Here is a 23,085-nt window from a genome sequence, read left to right on the forward strand (position 1 = left end):
ATATCTTAAAAAATGAAGAAAATTACAGAAAATTAAAGAAAATATGAAGAGAAAAAAGAAAAGAAAAAATAGGAGAAGATGGTGATTTTATACGGTTTAGTACATTGTTACTACCATCCTATTGATTACTACTAGATACGTCCAAGAGATTTTAAACACCGAAGGAAAGGTCCGAATAACCCATAATAATCAAGAAAACAAGATATGTTAGTGTACAAAAAAAGAGCCCACCCCCTCAAAAAAAACTCATATCATTCTCTATTGGTTAAATATCTGCACTGCCATTATACATAGAACCAAAATTATGAAAATCAGTAGAGTCAATTTCATTTTTAATTTCGTGATCCGAACTTTGAGTGATCCTACAAACCCAAACAGCTTACCCACAAGTGTTTTCTTCAGAAAATAAGGGGCGAAAAAATTGTAACGTATGATTCTTATTTTAATATTGTTTTTCCAATATTTCGTTTCTTCAGATATTCATTAAGGATTACATTTGTTTAAGTAACCTACATAAAATTCATTGAGGGCCTTTTTGTTATTCTCATGAAAATCTTTCTCATTCTTTAGCTTTAGCTCGTTCATTTTTATAATGTTTGCTTCTGACATATCTTGCAATCTTTCAGCATTCTCTATTTCTCTTTTCAAAGCCGCTTCTTTCATACTATCCATTTCCTTCTTAGTTTCTGTTTCATTTTCTAATCGCGCTTTAGCTTCAGTTATCTCCGCTTGTTTAAGCTCATGTTGGCCCTTTAAAATCTCCTTTTGATACCTAAGAACTTTTTTCTTCTCCCGTTTCTCCTCCACATTCTCCCTTCTTTTGTGAGCTAAAGCACCGGCTTGACCATCATCCCGACAGCTTCGAATGAAATTACGGATGCTTGACCTTGTCTCATCGTTGAGACTTCCATCCTTAGATGTGACGTTCTTAACGACGAATATTTTTTCCGGGTCGATTCTCTCGTTTTCTAGGGACACGATCATTTTTTTGACTTCTCCATCCGATATCGCATCTTTGTGGGTTATCACGACAGATGGTGGCCGCTCTGTGTGTAAATGAATAGATGTCAAAAAATAATAACATGATAGAAAGAAACATAACAAGGAACTTCGGAGATTGAAGCGCTTGCTTTGTTTATGAATGATGATGAATTAAGCCGATATGAATGACGATGCTTGTCCGTATTAATTATCAGTATCTGGTGTTATTTTTACATGACTTATCCATACATTTATTCTATAATGAGGATTCCAATGTGATTCGTCTCGGACCTTACCTGTTACATCTGTTGCTTTAAATTTCAACAACTAGACGAAGTCTAAGAAAAAATCTTTTTCTAGAAATAAATAATTGGTAAAAGAAGAAATGTGAAAAGAGTTTAAGATTATAAAGAGTATAAGATTATCTTAAAACATATATTTAAAATATTTATAAAATGGTCGTTAATTTGATTATTACTGGGGTTAAACAATAATATTTACAACGGCAGACATAATATTTCCCATATTGCTCCGGTTGTCTCATTTTCGCTCGCTGGACTATTGCCAGCCCAAACGTAGCTAGTTCGACGTATATAATGTTCTACTATGTTGCAGGGTGTATATGCCATTGGGTATGATGTTTGAACCGGGTGTGCGGAAATGGTGTGTTGGGGAGGGGAAGTGAGAGTGTTCATGTGTGTGATAATTGTATGTGTGTCAACAATTAATAATGACAGATGGCTAATCATAAATCTACAATGACGAGTACACTGTCGATTTACATCACAGTCCACAGATAAAACGACAATCGGCGGATCAGACGACACTTGATAGTGATTTTGAATGTGAGATTGCTTTGCTAAATATAAAATACAAGAACCTTTTCCTTATCTGTAACCAGTTAGTAAAATGAACCTACCAAACTACATAATACAATGAAATACTTGACTGAGTGTAGGTGATTTTGATGTATAGCATAATTGCACCCCTCTGTAAATAATCGAATAGTCCATGGCGCGTTCATGAATATTCATGTTTTTGCTTACCTCGGCAAAATATTTGCCTACACTAAATGCAAACATTACGGGGGGGGGGGGGGGGTTGGCTGAAATGGAAATAATGAACCCATCAGAACTGATCTGTGATAATTCATGCTTGTTATCCTTCGTGTGCTTTGTCTATAACCTTACAATCGCGTGGCAAATTGCGTCCAAAGTTCGACTTGTTGTACCTTTGTTATATAGGCAATAGCGAGCTGACGACCTATTTTGATCAAATTACTGTGGGTGAACTTTGAAAAGTCTATGGAACATGAGGGTTCCAATGAAAGAGCTAGTGTCAACGTACGTCGGGGTGGTTGTGCTTTTCATTTAAACAAAAAATGAATTGTTAACGTTTTTTGTAAAAGTCCAGAGGCTAACATGTTAGGCTGCTGGACTCTGACAATAGGGGGCGTTGTCCAATGAAACAGAGCTATATGCATTCGGTTTACAATAAAATGGACGCCATTTGCTACCATTTTCCTATTTTGAAGAACGATACGTATTCGGGTAATTTTCAATCAGTGATCTAGTCAAGATCAAAACCCTCTAGTCCAAGTTATTGACCCCCAAGGCCAAAACAAAGGCTAAGGCTTGAAACTTCAAGCCAAAGGCCAAGGCATAAATTAAAACAAGGTGAATGTGGCTGCGTCTCTAAAATGCTCCCGCCAGTACGTATGGTATATTTTCAACACATTGACACAGTTCCTCAGCATAATCTGTGAGGTTATTGAAGCTTCGGTCAACAACCAACCCAAAAGCCACCTACTAACTAGTCTCATGCAGACAGTTTGGCTTCAGACTGGATCATAATACAGCTGGCCTGATCATCCTAGCTCAGCATAATAATTTGATCAAACGAGTTCGTTTTCACTGGCTACCTGCCGTAGCAACAAACATAGTTGACAAAAGACTTAACTCCGTTTTCTCTCGTATTCTTTGTGCATGGCTGATCGTCAACGAAACGGAGCTAAGTCTTTTGTCAACTCTGTTCGTTGCTACGGCAGGCAGCCATTGAAAACGAACTCGTTTGATCATATTATGGAAATGCAAGCCTTACTTTAAACAAACAGAACTTTGTTATTCATGGCTCATTTTTCCTGACTGAGGTGTCATTTGAAAGGGCAGAAATTGAACTTTCTAGAAATGTGACGTATCGACCCAGAGATATGGCTAAGCGCTTTACAGATATATTACCCCGGTCATCGGATTCAGGTTTACCCGCACTCAATGCATGCATATTTTCCACTCCCTGGGGAGCATTCCTGCCAGTCGCCATTTTACAAGCGCACACTTGCTCGTCCAACCACATTAACTTTTGCGTCCTACCGGGTACCCATTTAACACCTGGGTGGAGAGTAGCAAGTGCAGGTATGATATTAGTTCCGTGTCAGGATTCAAACCCTCGACCTTCGCATGTCCAGTCAAGCGCCTTAAACCAATTGACCATGACACTCCCATTCTCTAATTAGAAATACATAAATAATAAAGTACTTAGATTTGTGCAAACGAAGTTATTTCTTCCTTGTGGAAAACGACAATAACATTTTAAAGCAAAATTGCATTCATTTATATTAAAGATGGCTAGGGCAAGAAAACTATTGCAAAAAAGTCAAACCTACTCCTTTTAACATCTACTCCAATCGTATGGTATCTGATATCTTGGTAGTAAATAAAATGACAAATCATTAAATATGATACAGATGAGTCAAAATGGTCGTAATGTAATTTGTTAACAGATGTTTGCTACAAATCTGGCTGAACAAATAAACATTCGTCCTTCATTAAACCATGTCCTTAAAATCACTTCACACTCTTCAGGAAATATCTACTGAAAACATTTATTTCTTAAATTTTATTTTTTGATTTAATAATTTTTTTGATTTAATTTATTTACCAACAGCAATACAGTAAATCATTTCATACAATATGTTTACATATACAAGAAGAGAAACGTTTTTTTTTTTTAAAGGGGCCAAATAATAGCACATGCGCTAGTCGAGCCTAACCCCTTCAAAAGCTAAAACAAAGTATGTTGGTACATATCAGTTCAGAAAACGTTACGAAACAAAAGTAATGAATTTACAATTACAATCGATATTTAAAAAAAAATAAGAATACCTAACAATATCTTACAATGTACAAACTTGATATTTCATTCATGATTTGTTACAGTTCCGAAACCTATTTCTAGACCTCATTGATCTGACGATGAAAATTGACCATGTGTCGTTCTAAATTTTGGAAGACTTAATTGTCCACCATCTTTTATCTTGTGGAATAGCTATGCTCTATAATGTTACGGTACTCTATCAAAATATGAGGCAAATTATCATTGACAGGATCAAACATGAAAGTACAAATTGATAAATAATGTAAATTATAAACATTTAGGATTCGCAATATTTTAAATGATGGAGCTGTCGGAGTTCTTCATTCACTAAATGTTAAAGCCTGAATTTCCATTTTCTACGAATACATTATACTTCTTTGGCTAGTCTTATATGTGCTTCCCACAACTCTTTTCCATAAAAAATGTGTGGTTGTATGAATATTTTATATAATAATATCCGAATACGGCTAGGAACAAAATGTCGCAATCTAAATAGCATCCCAACTTTCTTTCTAATACACTGATTTACAAAACGAATATTGGCATTTATATAGTAATATAAGATGGGTTTTGTCTTTATAGTTGCTAACGATATTTATGTAATCAATGTGAAGACAAAAATGTAATTCGAGAGAGCCATTACGTAGAACTCAGATTTTGTTTTGAATAACAAGTAATTTTTGCCTACGTACTGGTATTTTGGCGGCATGTCTCGATGAGCTCAGCGATGTTTTCAACTGCGTCGATTCCTCCAACTCCGCTAGAAAGGAAAAGATAGATACAGAAGAGTGGATGTCAAAACACTTTCTTAGTATATTGTGCTATATAAATTTATTAGATGTAACCCTGATGATATTCGAGAAAATATAAAAAGCAGTGAAGAACCAAAAGGATATTCAAGTTTATAGCCACATATTTCCTCTAACTGGAATTAGGTCTTCGAATCTTTACATATTTCCATTTCGAGGCACCTGGTAGAACATCGTTGTGTGCCTCGAGTTATAGAAAATGTTTTCGAATTTAATTACTGAGATTTAAAAGCTTTCCCGTCATTAAAACAAAAGTTGTCTTACAATGGATCTGGAACCTCTTGCAGTCGCACCGAGTGAGAGTCGGGAAACACAGTGGGATTGATTTTACAGGACATGTACGAATTGTTTGTTGGTATAGTTGCGCTAACACATACCCATCCATATTCATTTAAATATATATAAATATATTCAACAACGCAAGATGGAATACACTTCAAAAGCGCTTTCGATTCATTTTCATCATATCAAGTTAGAGTTACATGGTTTTACAAGGCTATATGACCATAAGTACATGGTTGCACTATATTCAAATAAGGACAAGGATTATTAAGCTATCCTATAAAGTATTGTCCTGGGATATCCACTTTACTTTCGAATCATATGCACTAACTTAGGAACACAGACGGCTCCAACATGGAAATGGTGTTTACCTACATTTTGTTTGTGGATTGTTGAGTAAAATCTAATGCTGAAAACGATGCCACCAACTGATTTTTGAAAATTGGTGCCCAAGTGCCAAAATGGTATGTTATAGGGGCACATCAGTGTTTTTAAGCATTGAGAAAAAATATTTTGGCTGAAAACGTTCGTTGGTGAAAAAACCCCATTATGAGCAATACAGTGAAATATTGTATAGGTACAGAAGACCACAGGGGCCTAGGAATTGTTTTTAACCTGTTGACTACTGAACTATCTTATTCCCATAGGCTTAACACAGGGACCACTAGGTTCCCCTAAGCAATGGGTTAAAAGGGCCGAAAGGACAAACGACACTTAGAATGAATCTACATAGTCAAGATAGTTGCTTTAAACTATTTTTGATGGTAATATGATCACATTAACATTTCTATTTCGGTAACAAACTGATACATTGTGGGTATGAGGCTCTTATAGCCAAATATGTTTCAGGTACCCATCATCTAATGTAAGGGTCCAAATATTAAGAAAAGTAATTCAAGAGCATCACATTATACATTAGGAAATGTAAGGGGGTCGCAGCTGTTAATATCAGTTCACTCCTCGTGAAGCAATCACCCATGGGCACATTGATTGAAAAATAACAGATCCCATAAACATTACTTAAATGAAACTATTTCTTAAACAGTATTGTTGGGTGTAAGGAGTAACAAGGCTCACATATGTTCCATTTCCAGTATTTTTGTAATAGTACGTCGCATTGGTCTGTTTCTCTTTTCTACGTATCTTGCAATCCTATTTGGAGAATGTGAAATGTACTCGCTATTACAATATTCTCATGCATATTATCAAAGAATATTTCAAGTATTTAGAATAGTCTAACTAGACAGATACAATTAATTGGCACCTAATTAGCGCCAAATTAAAGAGTCAATTATGAATCACGAATGAACCATTCAAAACTAATAATAATGAAATAAAAGCTCCTTCGATCCTTTCCGTCGTTAATTAGTCTTGTTACTCTTAGTGGGGGCTGCTAGGGCTAAATACGGGTTGTTTGGTGCAGATTCTTCTAAAAGCACCCAATGTTGCTCAGAGGTATCTTATTATGCACTTTATGATTAAAAAAAAGCATATTCCTGGGTTTGCTCCTTATTCATTTGTATGTGACCACTTATTTATTATTCTTTTTATGTGTAAATGATTTCAACTATTATATACATGTTCTTAGGTGGTCGAGCTCTGCTCTCCTGCTTCCAGTGATTTTCTTATGATGACCAAGATGGGTCTTATTATTTTTATAGATGAACTTTATATTGATATTGACTGCACATCAGCACCACAGACACACACGAACACACGTTCAGTCACTTGCAAACGCACCTACACCACAAGCACGCTTGCAGTTGATCCCTTACATAATATCTGGTACTTTACATTTTATCGTTTCTGATGGAGTCACTCTCTTTTATTCCTGATAATTACATATAAAATTCACACAATAGCAAATACTACACACCTCAAGAATTCAATAACATGTTTGATAGTAATCCAAATGATATTTCCCTTTTACATGCACATTTAAGAAGTCTGAATAGAAACTTCGAATATTTTGAAAATCTCTTACTCACGTTAAACAATTTCAAATTCTCTGTTATTGGTATTGGCGAGACGTGGCTACATGAAAATTCCCCAGATTTGTTTAATTTACCAAATTATAAGTTGATAAGCGCAGATCGCAAAGGAAAAAGAGGCGGAGGCGTGGCCTTCTACATTGCTGAAAAACTGAAATTTAAGATCCGTTCCGATGTGAAACTGTTACATGCAGAGACTTTATTCATTGAAATTGAAAACACAGGATTTAAGAATATCATCATAGGTTTAATTTATAGACCACCAGGCTCTAATTTTGATTTATTTTATAAGGAACTTGAGCAATATCTCTATATAATAGGTAATGAAAATAAGCATACTTTTATTCTTGGAGATTTTAATATCAATTTCTTACCCTCAGTCGTCAATAATAACTCAAACAAATTTATGAAACTTATGTACTCATTCGGCTTCCATTCATTCATCAATAAATCCACCAGAATTAACCCATATTCATCAACTCAAATTGACAACATTTTTTCCAACGTACATAACAACATGAATAACAAAATGATAGGAGGAATTCTATGCTCCGAAGTTTCAGACCACTTACCAATATTTTTAACTTGTGAATTAAAACTACCATGCCCCAAATCATTTAACCAACGTACATATCGAAAAGAATCTGAACGTAATATTGAATTAATGAAGCAAGACTTATTAATTGAGGGGTGGGAGGATGTATACAATGAAGCTGACGCGAACATATCATATAATCTCTTGAATAATAAATTACAACATTATTATGAAAAAAATATTCCCATAGGTAAAGTAAAAAATAATAGAAAAACCCCAAAACATCCTTGGATAACAAAGGATTTATTGAAATCAATACAGACACGTAATCGCCTTTACAAATCACATTTACACAATCCTACTGAAGCCAATTTAAAAACATACAAGTTATATCGCAACAAGTTGACAAAATTAATTCGTATATCACGTAAAATTTATTATGCTAATAGAATAAAGGATGTCAGTTCAAATACTAATGCTACATGTAAAATCATCAAAGAGGTAATGGGAACTAAGGAAAATCCCCCACCTACTGATGATATGACTTTAAATGATTCTAAAGTTGACTCTTCCCTTCATGCATACTCATTTAATTCATTTTTTTACAAACATCGGACCCGAACTTGCAAGCAAGATTAATAGCCGAAATGCGCATTTCACGGATTATCTCCCCCAACCTAATCCACATTCTCTGTTCTTGAGCCCCACGAACCCCACCGAAATTATCAATATTACACGTTCTATTAACAACTCCAAATCTCACGGGCATGATAGAATTAGTGTGTCTCTTTAAAAAAAATAATCCACCCACTTGCTAACCCTCTTAGTCACATTTTCAATAAATCATTATCACAAGGTGTTTTTCCGGACTTATTCAAAATCACCAAAATCAATCCAATTTTCAAAAAGGACAACCCTCATGAAATTAGAAATTATCGCCCCATATCTCTACTCCCAAGTATATCCAACATTTTTGAAAAAATAGTATATAATAGACTCTATGAATCTATCAACAAACACAATTTGCTAACTTCTAATCAATATGGCTTCAGAAAAAATTACTCAACAAACCTGGCTTTAATCCAAATTTATGATAAAATTACAAACGCCATAGCTAACAAAGAACATGTCATTGGTATATTTTGTGACCTCAGTAAGGCATTCGATACACTTAATCACGATATTTTACTTTCAAAACTTAATTATTATGGTAAACGAGGTCAATCACTCCTTTGGTTTAAAAATTATTTAAGAAATCGAAGACAATATGTCACATTTAATGGTTATGACTCTGATTTACTTTTAGTTCAATGTGGTGTCCCTCAAGGCTCCATTCTAGGCCCACTGTTATTTCTGCTATATGTCAATGACATTATTAATACATCCTCCATTTTATCTTTTGTACTATTCGCTGACGACACAAATATCTTTTTTTCTCATAAAAATCTCACTTCCTTAAACAACATATTAAATCATGAAATAAACAAAGTATCACAATGGTTTAAAGCTAACAAACTATCTTTGAACACAAAAAAGACCCACTTCATCTATTTTAAACACCATTCTCATATTACTGATACTCCAATTCACTTACAGATTGACGGCATGCCATTAGAGCAGAAAACTCACTCTAGATTTTTAGGTGTTATCATAGATCAAACTTTATCTTGGAATGAACATCTGCACCATATCATAATAAGTATCTCAAAAAGTATTGGAATAATTTCCAAGTTAAGATTTATTTTACCTCATAAAACTTTATTTTTATTGTATAATTCGTTAGTACTCCCATATATAACCTACTGTAACGTCGTTTGGGGGTAGTTGTGCTTCTACAAAGCTGACTCCTATTTTCAAACTACAAAAGAGAGCAATTCGCATTTGTACAGGATCGCATTACTTGGCCCACATCGATCCTTTATTTTTTAAACAAAAAGCACTAAAAATTGCCGACTTATATACTTTTCAAATAGCTATCATTATGTTTAAGTATATTAATAATCTGCTCCCTTCGTCTTTTGAAGACATGTTTAAGTTCAATAGCTCTGTCCATACCTACCCAACTCGCATATCCGGAAAATTTCATCTCACAAACCCAAGACTGTTAATTGCCTCTAAATCAATTCGTCATCATGGTCCAGACATCTGGAATAATCTTTCAGACAATATTAAATCTTGTTCGACCATATACTCCTTGAAAGCCACTCTAAAAAAAACTATCATTTAATCTTATGAATCCAATACTCCAAATTAATATATTCACATAAATATTCACATTCGTCATTCAATATCCTCATTTTACTCAACTGCTACATACAGCACCAGCACCTGCACCTGTAATGCACCCACTTGATCAGCAAATATCAATTTCAGTCACTAATCTTTTTATGAGGCCGCCATCAATTTCAAGCCTTACCGCTCACGATGGCGGTCTCCTGCGTTCATTGATTGGATTATATATTATATTATATGTGTTATATTATATTATATTATATGTGAGAGTATGTATAGGTGTATATGTATGTATATGTGCGTACATATGGATATATATCTATAAAACAAGTTTAAGCTCACTTCCTTATTTTGTATTCATTATGTATCATGATTATATTGTTTATCTTATGAATTGTTTTGTATATTATCTTTGTAAACACATGTTATATTATGTATTGTATTATTTTGAACGCAGAAATAAAAGCAAACAAACAAACAATTATACAAATAATACACTGCAGTGAAGGCCTTAGTAAGAATTACCCACACAAGGTATCTTGCCCGAACAAAATAATGTGTGTTATTTCTTTTTATTAGATTACGTGTTATTTGTTTTATAATATAATGATGACGTTTTATAACTTGATTTTACTAATGACCGGTCATTAGAATTGGATAAAGACCGGTCATTATCCAAATTACGTGTTAGACAAAATAAATGCCTAGTCACGTGTATGCTTTCAACCAATCATTTGATCAGGATCCACGTCATCATATATATTTATATATATATATATATTTTTGTAAAATGAATTTATTGAACAGATCAAACAATCATACACAATCAATTGAAATAACATTGTAGCATCTTAACATAGTTCAAATAAAACATGTTTCGTTTTCTTGAATAACTGTGTTTTTAAAAATATATAGCTTTTTTGTTTTACAGTACTTTTCGATCTTTAATCGGTTGTGGATTAATCTTTTGAGAATACAAAGAATAGAGACTTCATGAAACATAAGTTTGTTTACTGCTAATCATTTTAAGAGGGTGTCATACATCGACCTTTTCAAAGAAAACCATAGATATCTTTGTGGTTTGAAAAAAAAAATCAGGATTATTTGCATGCCAGAGGGTTAGTACAGAGGGATGTTTTAACATATATTTTAGGATTATGTATGGAAACATAATACAACCCAGGTAAAATGACATACATAGAACTGTATTAAATAACTACTGAGAAAGAAGTAGACTTACAACTCACGTCAAATAATTAATTGAGAAGTATACCCTCATAATTAAAGCACTTACAACGTCAGGTCATTAACATATCATCAACATTTATACCACTAAATAATTATTGTTGAAGCCATGTGCACCATTGTCCACCATGTTTTAACTTCGTAGAGTCAAAATTGACAAATTGATAAACAAAACTGACAGACTTAATGGTAATGTATGGCTTGTGTGTATGCAGGCGCGGATCCACGGGCCCAATTCTTCCGGCCCGGCTATGGCAAGCCCTTTGTGTAAAAACTAGTTTTTCTCAGATAAACTTTGTTTTTCTCAGATTAACTCAGTTTATCAACAGATAAACACAGTTTATCAGAAAAACTCAGTTTATCAGTTGATAAACTAAGTTTATCAGTTAATAAACTCAGGTTATCAAGAAAAACTCAGTTTATCAATGATAAACTCAGTTTATCAACAGATAAACAGAGTTTATCAGATAAACAGAGTTTATCAGTTGATAAACTCAGTTTATCAGAAAAACTCAGTTTATCAGTTGATAAACTGAGTTTATCATTGATAAACACAGTTTTTCTGATAAACTGAGTTTATCTAGTTTTTACACAATGGGCTTGCCATAGCCGGGCCGGTAGAATTGAGCCCGTGGATCCGCGCCTGTGTGTATGTGCGTATGTGTGCGTGTATGTGTGACTTGTTTGTGCGCCGTTTGTGTGCATGTGAGGGTTAACTAATGTATGTCAGTATGTTTAAGTGTTAACCATTGATATAATCATAAAAATAGTATTATCCCGACATAGCATCCCCCAAAAGAGTAGAAAATCTAAGTATGCACACAATAGCAATTGCTGGATGGCAGCCATATTGGATTTGACCATTGTAACAGCCCAAAAGAGACCTCACATCAATGACAGAACAGCATAATCAGAATTGCTGACCCTGGAAACCCTATGTTTCTATAAACTTTTTACTTTTCTATCTCTTTTTCCTCTGAAACTACACTTTACCTCAGATGGCGGCCATTTGGAATTGACCAATATGACCAGTAAGACAGTCCCAAGGAGACCTCAAATCGATGAGAGAACATCATAATCAGATTCTTTGACCCCGAAAACCCTTTAAATATATAAACTTGTATCATACTAGCCCATTTCCTTTCGTTACTTCACTTGACCTGTAACTCAGATGGCGGCCATTTTTGAATTTTAGCAATATGACCAGTAAGACAGCCCCAAGGAGACCTGAAATCGATGGAAGAACATTACAATCAGATTCTCTGACCTCCCAAACCCCATAAGTATATCAACCATTATCATACTAGCCCTTTTCCTTTCGGAACTACGCTTGACCTTTAACTCAGATGGCGGCCATTTTGGATTTGCCCAATATGGCGGTCTCAAAGGGCCCCCTTCTTGGCGTCCGGCAGAAATCGTAATAGTATGGTGTAACCTATCTCTGGGCCAAATTTGGTGCTTTTAGAAGAATCTGTACCAACGTACCCCATACAGCCCCCACTATCTTTGATTGTCAGAATCGATTGGGAGTACGTATGGACCCACAGGTGACTACGAAATGTTGTGTGACCTCCAAAAGGATTGTCCAATTTTCAATCTTGGGCTCAAAAGTTGCGAGAAACTTGAAAGGAAAAGGTCACGAAAAGGCTAGTCGCGATCTGAAGCAGGTTTGCGGCAGTGGTGGATTCTGTACAGTGCGGGTCAAAAAGAGTGGGACTAATACTATCTGAGGATTTGCGTCATATCATCATATAGAACCAATATAATAATTACGCCCATCTTCACACGTTGAATAGTGGAAAAACCCAAATACCCGATAATATAGACATCTGGTTGGGAACCCTTTGTTGCTTGAAGGTTAGGAATCTCTTGTGCATGATTATGGAAAGAAACAAACAGCCAAAAAATAAAAATAGATTAAAATCACATATGTTTTTCATAGGTGCTTAAAAAAGTGATTACACCTAATTGTTCATGTCGACATTTCAATTAAAATTTCTACTCGACATTGCACTTTTAAAACATAAGGTAAGTTCGTATGCATTATCAAAGTCCTTTTTCATTCAGGCTTTCATAGAAAGAGTCATAGATTCGTACGAAGTGATCTCAAAATGACTATATGATATTTTTAAAGAAACTACACCAGAGAAAAAAACATGCAAAACACTGGCAGATATTCAGTCCCAAATATTTAAACACGATAAAAGTGGTTCTAAATCTTGTCATCATCAGTAGTGATCTGTCAGTATGTCAGGTTCAGTGACCCAAACAAAATTCTACATTAAGTGTCTCTCCAAGTAACTCGGTCTTGAGCCATCTGCTTCAGCGATTCATACCCTGTTACTCCACATTCTGCAATTTAATCACCTAGAAAGCCTTTACGAGGTTTCTTGTTAAGTTTCAAGACATATGAGATCAATACAAAGCAATATAAGACACGATGGGCAGTGTTATAAAACAATTCAGAATTTTTTTTTTTTGAAAAACAATTAAGCAAAATGTCAATTTTTGTTCCATTTTCCCCCACCTTCGACTACAAATTGTTGTTGCAACTCCCAAATGATTGTTCAATTTTGCAAACTTGGTCTCAAAAGTTGGGAGACACTTGAAAGGAAAAGGTCACGAAAAGGCTAGTCGCAATCTGAAACAGGTTTGCGGCAGTAGTTAATTTTATACAGTGCGGGGGGGGGGGGGGCAAAATGGCCCTCAGTCAGAATAGGATTATAGACTATCTGAGGGTTTGCGTCATAGAATCATAATTATGAAACTATCACGCCCAAACTTCACACGTTGAATAGTGGAAAAACCCAGAACACTGTAATATAGACATCTGGTTGGGAGCCCTTTGTTGCTTGAAGGTTAGGAATCCTTTATGCGTGTTCATGGGAAGAAACTCATAACAAAAGAATACAAATAATACAAAAAATCACATCTGTTTGTTATTGTCGCTTACAAAAGTGAGTACACATATTTGTTCATGTCGACATTTCAATTAAAGTTTCTCCTCCTCATTGCACTTTCATTATACAAACAAAACAAAGTTTAAATGCATTATGAATTTGTGTCCAATGTAAGTTTTTCCTAAATCATGTATCCTTTATTCATTCTTAGAATGGAACTGGTAAAGAGTCCCTTAATCATCATCAGGCAAATTCTTCGTTAAGTAATCACAAGCAAGACGATTATTTAAGATCATCAAATTGCCGCCCTAAAAACTTCCTCTTTTATGATAATCAAAGAGGAACAAGGTTATTGGAAGACGGACAAAGTAGAAGGGGCTATTAACTAATACTAATCAGTCATGAAGGTTTCATTCATGAGTTATTCCAGAGTCATGAATGACTCACTAATTACGTGATTTTTAATTATCCTTGTCCAGATAGACTACTATAACTACTATATTACGTCGTACTTCATAATACAACGGCAAATTGAGTGTTTTATACATCTGAATGGTAGCTGCACATTGAATAGAGTACACAATTGAAATGATATCACTATTACAGTACTGAATGATACTAGTTTAAACATATTTGTGGCTTACACCCAGTAAATAAGATCGATTGATCGATCTGTAATTGAAAAACAAACAAGTCAGAACAAATCTTGGAACCAGCGGGACTTGAGCCTGCCATCTACTGCTTGCCGGGCAGCGACTCTACCACCAGACCATCACTGGTCCAGGGCACAGTCACGATGAATAGAAACAAATACCCAAGCTCTCCTAATTCATTCTGACTTATTAATATTCATTAGTCCGCCATAGGACAATAACTTTTATAAATGTAATACTTCCTGGGAGAAATTTCAATAGTTTAAACATATTTGTGGCTTACACCCAGTAAATAAGATCGATTGATCGATCTGTAATTGAAAAAAAAGTCAGAGTCGCTGCCCGGCAAGCAGTAGATGGCAGGTTCAAGTCCCGCTGGTTCCAAGATTTTTTCTGACTTGTTTTTCAATTAAAGATCGATCAATCGATCTTATTGACTGGGTGTAAGCCACAAATACGTTTAAACTATTGAAATTTTCCCCAGGAAGCATTACATTTATAAAATGAATGATACTACTTAACAAATCACAATGAACTGCCTTTTTCACCACACCCAATTATTTAAGAGCGAGTTCCATTCTAAGAATAAACGTATGAGTATACATGCCTTAGGGGAAAGTTTACATTAAATAACAATTCATATCGCCTCTTGTTTCGCCTTATTTATGGCTGGGCGGTGGTACATAAAAGGCTACACTTGGGAATGCTTTACAAAGCCTGTCACATTCACCAGAGAGGTGTTTTCAAACGGTTTATGCCAAAAAGGTGGGTAGCGTCGCGTCGCGTTGACTTGAACACGACCATTCGTCCAAAGCCCCTCCCCGGTTGTACCGAAAGGGTGCGTTGGGAGTGTCGCGTTGACTGGACGAATGGTCGCGTTCAAGTCAACGTGACGCGACGCTAATCACCCTTTCGGCATACGCCTTTTCAAACTTTGATTTTAGATTTCAAATTTTCTCCTGGAAAGCTGGATTTTCAAAATTAGGTAGGTGATAAGTTTTTCTTAATAATTATTGATCAATATAAACAAGCAATATTGATCACTGAAGCATCCAAGCAATACATTGAACATATCGGTCGGCCTATATTTACGATTGAATCAAGATAATGGACCTGAAAAAGAAGGTTGAGTTCTGGAGAGAGGTGACAAATAATTTGTGAGCGTTTTCACTATTATTATGCGAATGTGGAAGAAATATCAGAGAAACAATGTTCCCTGAAAAGCACTGCGCTTCATATGCCTTCATACTGAGAGGAAACAGCTTAACAATGAGGACCACATTTTTAATGCCACATGTATGTGTAGTCCTATATACATCTTTCTGTGTATAGTGCTTGTTACGTTACTAAGACTGGGCCAAATTTAGAATCATTTTTTAGGATTCCAGAATCTTGCAGTTAGCACACAATACTTATATACTACATGATCAACTTTTTCTGAGCGATTCCACACCGTTTGTTTCACAATTCAATTGCACGACATGAACTCGACTTTGGCTTCAGGTAGGAGGTAATGCTTTGTTTTATCAATTAAACAATTTCATGAAACATAGCGACCTGTCTTGAACTGCATGTTTAAAACATGCTTCAAACAGCAGCGAATCAAGAACATTAGATGGAAGAGACGTGAAAAATTACTTGTTTAACGAATCGATTGTAACTCTCTTTCGTGAAAACTGAACAATTTCTATGCATCTTCTGGAGTGCATTGCATTTTGAATGTCAACAAATTCAAAATATATAAAATAGAAATTCAGCACAAACAAGACAATAATCTGGACAGTTATATGTGTGTACGTGTGCGCGCGGAAGTGTGTATGTATGTGTGGGAGGAGAGGGTTGTACGCCTGCTGATGGTTCAAATCAATTGATCGTTATGAGAGTAACTGCATTTGGATGCTCAATTCTAGGCTGATATTTTTTGCGAAAACCAGGTTTCTCACTTTCCCCGTACTCACTCAAGCGTAAAATACTTCCTATACCTTTATAGTATCGTTCGATTAAATATGCCGTTACCCATAATTGTATTAGAACAAAATCATGCAGATGTCGATTTGGATGAGAACAGTATAAACAGAAGGGAAACTATAGAATGGGAGCTGATGCGAGTTAAAAAGGGACAAGGTGGGACGGTTGTAGGAAGAGAATATCATAACAATTAATGATAAAGGTATTGAACAAGAGCATGTATGCATTATAGACGATAGTCTACATAAACCTATTTACTATAACATTATTTAAACAGAAATCCTCAGTTGACTGTAAGAATAAACGTTTTGCGATAAAATGAGACAGGGAAGGAAGAAATACGGCAGTGAAAAGATTATGGAAAGGGGAGGAAAGAAAAGTACATATTATGCGATCGAAGGATCGATATCAATTCAGGTATCATTACTGATTAACGTGAAGTCAAAATGTTACGGTCATGTGGTCATGGTGAGGTATCAAACTCTTACATGATGGCTGGCCGCTGGCTCTGTATGAGCTCATCCGCCCTTAATAAGTAGTTCTTAAACCTATAGGTTGGCTGCACACCCACCACAAGCGTATGTAGGATAGTATATAACAGTAAAGAGAACAGGAAGGCATCACTTCAAACATTTTTGTTTATGCATTGTTCCTACTATGTATTATATCTTGATGTAACCCACTGAATTGACAACAGACTTAACTCCATTTCGTTGACAATCAGCCATGCATGGAGTCTTTCATCTACGGCTGATTGTCAACGAAACGGAGTTAAGTCTGTTGTCAACTCTGTTTGCTGCTACGGCAGGCAGCCAGCGAATCAACGAATTCATTTGATAAAATTATGGAAATGCAAGCACTACTTTAAACAAACAGAACTTTGTTATTTCTTGCTCATTTTTCCTGATTGAGGTGTCATATAAAAGGGCAGAAACTCAACTTTCTAGAAATGTGATTTCTCCTTTAAATTCAGATACCGTCCGCCAAATGACTTTTTTGGTTTCCTCTCTTCAAAATCATTTTAATCACTCATGCGTAATATATGCACTATATGAGTAGCATCAAATGAAAGAGGAGGATCTAAGCTTTCCAAATATGTGTCATTTATTAATTATAGATGTACTAAGTTTCGGTTTCGTTTTTTTCTTGGACGCACTGTAAATGTATTAAATTGCGTGTGAAGAATCACCTGTAAAATTTCAATTCATTTTTATTTGGACGAATACAATTGAATTTAAATTAAAATGCAGGGCATACAATCTTGTTTAACTAATAAAATAATTCTACAATCACGTTCCGGGGTCATAGAGTTAAAATAAATACATAAGCATACAGGGCTGATGTCTCTTGTCGGAATTTATACTACCGGATTTCTCAATTGTGCGAGCGAACGAGCAAAGTTACAAAGTATTTATTCTTACATTCTCTTTCAGGAGGTGTAAATTTGGTTATCAAATATTTGACTGTAACAAGATGCAAAAAGTAAGAAGATACCATCTCACAGACTAGAAATAAGATGGTGGATACTGGAAGCTGGCCAATACTAAAATCTCGGTGGATGAAGAAGGGTTTCAACACCCCTACCCCCTCTGGCTTCATAAGTTTATGCAGACGTACACAAATGGACCATTTTAGGGGCCGCAGCTAGGGATCGATTTCAGAATACACCGTTTTCGTTTCCGAAACTTTCTCATGAATAGCCTTTTTTGTTCTTTTGTTATGTTTTCTAATCCGATGTATTAGGTTATGGTATCGTACAATCATGATTTTGCTTTTATACAGTTATATTGAATTACGTAATTATTTATAGCAAGGAATACAACATTTTTTCAACTTGATATTTGTAATTGTAAACTACATGTGTGCTCAATTTTCAACATGAGTTTCCCTGAAGAATGTTTGAAAAGAGCACCTAGAAATCTTGATATTCCAAATTTTGTCTATAAAGAATGTCGTTTATAACGATTATATTATAAAATCAAATCACACCATATCGAAAGGAAGCACCAAAAAAAGAAAGAAAGGCGGAATTAAGTTAGCAATATGATTAAACAGGCAACCAAGCAATATTCCCGGGAAAAATGTATAACAGCTGGAGGGAACATTAACAAGAATTCAAACATCGATGTTTGTGCAATGGGTCGTGTAAATAAAAAGTGTTATATTGACTTTTCTGAAATATAATGGTCAAGTCTTTCACGGTACTACCCAAATAGCTGGTATTAAGAAACAAAATTTATTAATATAAGTCTAAATTGAAATTAATTCTTTTGATCAGGGCAACAATTTAATTTGTTTCCAATATTTACAGATATATCAAAGTTGGTGTTTGTTTAAGCCAATCACATTTAAAAGGAGCATACATTCATCTAATTCGAAGAATTTTTGCGATTCAGGTTATAATGATATGATAAAGAAATCTACAATACATATTTAATAACTAATCGAAAATTATAGTAGGGTACTAGGGCTTAGCTGGCAGCTATCTTAGAAAGGTTTTTTCTTTATAAATATGGGCCCTTATGCATACCCTATATATAGAGAAATAGGCACCTTTTTGATTAATTGGGCTAACGAGCATCCCCTACGTGAGCACTATTTTATATGTAAAGGGTACTGCTGGGCATAACCGCACAGAGGTGCTCACCTGAAGAAGAAAAAACACCCATGGACACCCCAAAACGATTTCCCTATTGTGAGACCCTCGGGAACTTTTATTGGTTATCAAGAATCATTTTTCTTACAGTGTACAAATAGTATAATCTCACTTACTTTAAGACGAGAGTTGTGCAGTCTACTTTATCCGTAAGTGCCAGCGGTATCTCTGATTCGTCGTCGGTAGATGAGTTGCTATCTTCATCCCATTTAACATCATCGTCAAGTGATCTTTTGCCATCTAGTAATTAATCAAATGTACAATTTATGATGACTTAAGAAATACTAGCTAAGATGCCAAATACCATTCTTCACTTGTTTTGTACTTCTTATTTATCAAATAACATAGAAACCTAAAATCAAAGTATCCTGACCGAATAGACCTTTATTTCTCTGTAACAGGAAACACATTTATCGATTTAAAAAACAATTTAAGTTGTTTTATTGGTCTTATCAAGGCACATTTTTTTCATTCACGTATACATACTATATAAATATATTTAATATATATACAATTTGCTGGGAACATACTGAACATAGTAATTTATGAAATGTCAACATACAGTATAATATATAATTAAAAACCTTGTTTTTTATGTTTAAAGGGATAGTTGAGTTCTGTTTTCAGACCGCAAATGCCTTCAAAGTGCATGGTTATTGCTCTTATTCTTATCTATGACATTTCTAGTGCCCTTTTAGAACCCAACATTGCTATGAAGGTAACTTTAGACCCCAAAACTTGTATTTCTTATTTATCAAATAACATAGAAACCTAAAATCAAAGTATCCTGACCGAATACACCTTTATTTCTCTGTAACAGGAAACACACTTATCGATTTAAAAAACAATTTAGGTTGTTTTATTGGTCTTATCAAGGCACATTTTTTTTCATTCACGTATACATACTATATAAATATATTTAATATATATACAATTTGCTGGGAACATACTGAACATAGTAATTTATGAAATGTCAACATACAGTATAATATATAATTAAAAACCTTGTTTTTTATGTTTAAAGGGATAGTTGAGTTCTGTTTTCAGACCGCAAATGCCTTCAAAGTGCATGGTTATTGCTCTTATTCTTATCTATGACATTTCTAGTGCCCTTTTAGAACCCAACATTGCTATGAAGGTAACTTTAGACCCCAAAACTTGTATTTCTTATTTATCAAATAACATAGAAACCTAAAATCAAAGTATCCTGACCGAATAGACCTTTATTTCTCTGTAACAGGAAACACACTTATCGATTTAAAAAACAATTTAAGTTGTTTTATTGGTCTTATCAAGGCACATTTTTTTTCATTCACGTATACATACTATATAAATATATTTAATATATATACAATTTGCTGGGAACATACTGAACATAGTAATTTTTGAAATGTCAACATACAGTATAATATATAATTAAAAACCTTGTTTCTTTATGTTTAAAGGAATAGTTGAGTTCTGTTTTCAGACCGCAAATGCCTTCAAAGTGCATGGTTATTGCTCTTATTCTTATCTATGACATTTCTAGTGCCCTTTTAGAACCCAACATTGCTATGAAGGTAACTTTAGACCCCAAAACGTGTGAAATTTAGCCAATACGATCATACCAATTCGGCTCTACTTTCCCCAAAATACGATGACCGTTCATTAACTATTTAATTACAAATAACAACGCATGGGCCGGCTGGTTGTGCGTAATAATATAACTAACACGAAAATGCCAAGATCGGCATTGGCTAAAATACGACGTAAAAAGGCGTTATTTCGTTTTTTCAACGGCTTTTTCAAATGATCTAATATTTATGGTGGTACACAGGTATTAGAAATCGTTATATTTATGGATATTTCAGCCGTCTCTGAACCCATTTTGATCAAACAAATTGTATGTTCTTTCAAATTCGACACTCAGTTTTTCATTATCTTACAAACAAAATATGTTGTGTAGCGCCCTATGCAACATAATTCAACTATCCCTTTAAGTTTTACTCGGTACATTGAAAATTACATGTGCATACAAAGAATCACAGGTCATTCAACTTAAAATAACAATAATAAGCTCGGACAATCATTTTCTTATGTACAGGAAAAAAGATCGGAGAGACAAGACACCAACAAAACAAACAACACCAACAAATCCAATCGAAAAGGGGGAAAAAGAAGACAAGATTCCAGAAAACAATAGCAAAACAAAGTAACACAAATTAGATAACGAAAGAGACACCGTTTAGGTTGGTCTTGGCTGGCACCCTCCCTCTGTTTGGAGGACCATTTGCATAGATTTGTCTCTTTAAAAAAATAAATTTACCCCTGTGCTAATCTTTTTTGACTTCCTTTTAGCGATTTCACATTCGATTGATTTGTACACGGTTATATAGTGAATAACACAAATTTGTATTTGGGTAAAGTTTTTTTGTACTTAATAATACAAATAATACTAATAGTGGCTACTTGTATAGCGCACAGGTCCACCTTTCGGTGCTCTTGGCGCCTAGAGAAAAATACATATACAAAAACATAAGAAAGATAAAACAAAAAAAGAAATTCGAAATTCTCTTAGACATAGTAAATTAGAATATTGCCATAATGCAAACGAAAATACAAGTTTTCAATTGTGATTTGAATGTTTCTGACTGTTGACGACTTGTGAATTTTGGTGGTTATGTGGTGCATGGTCACAATGTTTTAGAAGAAGTACAAGGACTTGAGTTATCATTCCGAAATGGTATGATCAGATGCCTTCTGTTTGACAAGCATTGTGCTTTTTATTAAGGTATCCTTTCATCCATTATTTTTGTCAATTTGTGTATTGTTGACTGTTACATGTGTTTTTATATTGTTGGATGATAAATTAATAAAGTTGAAATTGAATTGAATTATTCGCCTGTACACGACCATGCAAATACCAGGAATTGACGAGGGTGTCAATGTAATAAGATTTCAGAACGAGGATGAGTACAAAGCATTGGTCGCCTGCTAGCTACAAAGCAATCCAAATAAAGAAATGGAAGAACGATGACCTTTTGCATGGTCAGGGACATATCATTAAGCATGTTAAGTATGAACCAAAATATATTTGACAGTTTAATGTGTTGCGAATTACATTGTTTCAATTTCTACTAATGTGCCTTTTCTCATGTATCGGTCGTTTAATTAAAAGTGCAGAAAATGATAGTTTACGTTTCATACCCCTTCCACCCAACCTCCGAAGAGATTTACTTACGAATTTGAGCAGATAGCTCTTTCAAGGCAGCTTTGTTGTTCCAGTCATGCCATCCACGATTGTCTACTATAATCAGGTCGTCTGTCAATTTGACCGGCTCTCGTGTCATGGTATGTCCTCCCATTGCGTGTGACTTTGCCGTCGGTATGTAGCTATTACAATTCTGCCCTGACTCCTTAGTTGTTTTGACGTACTTTATCAACGTGTTGATAAAAGACGACTTCCCTGCGCCAGCAGATCCGACAAGCATACAGCAAATTGTGTTTTCCATGATTATGAGATGAAGAGGACACAAAATTCCTTCTCCTTGTCCAATACTTTCTTTAGTTAAAACACGGCCCAATATAAAGAAATTCTTGACGAAGTGAATACTATAAGCGTTACACGAACTTATAACATTGCGAACATCAGAATACTGACTCAATAATCATAACGCTATGCTTTCAAAATTGTTGCAGGT

General features: G+C 34.8%; 1 long non-coding RNA gene across 1 annotated transcript; it reads right to left on the bottom strand.

The window, feature by feature from the left end:
* Positions 1–483: 483 nt before the first annotated feature.
* Positions 484–22,749, bottom strand: LOC105437223. The gene is made up of 4 exons (XR_004062862.1): positions 22,626–22,749; positions 19,522–19,645; positions 4,827–4,894; positions 484–1,046 (listed from the first exon to the last, which is right to left on the bottom strand). It is a non-coding gene; the product is annotated as an uncharacterized LOC105437223 (long non-coding RNA).
* Between the last annotated feature and the right edge of the window lie 336 nt (positions 22,750–23,085).

The sequence above is a fragment of the Strongylocentrotus purpuratus genome, unplaced genomic scaffold (genome assembly GCF_000002235.5).
Source record: "Strongylocentrotus purpuratus isolate Spur 01 unplaced genomic scaffold, Spur_5.0 spur5_scaffold_1, whole genome shotgun sequence".
Taxonomy (NCBI): Eukaryota; Metazoa; Echinodermata; class Echinoidea; order Camarodonta; family Strongylocentrotidae; genus Strongylocentrotus; species Strongylocentrotus purpuratus.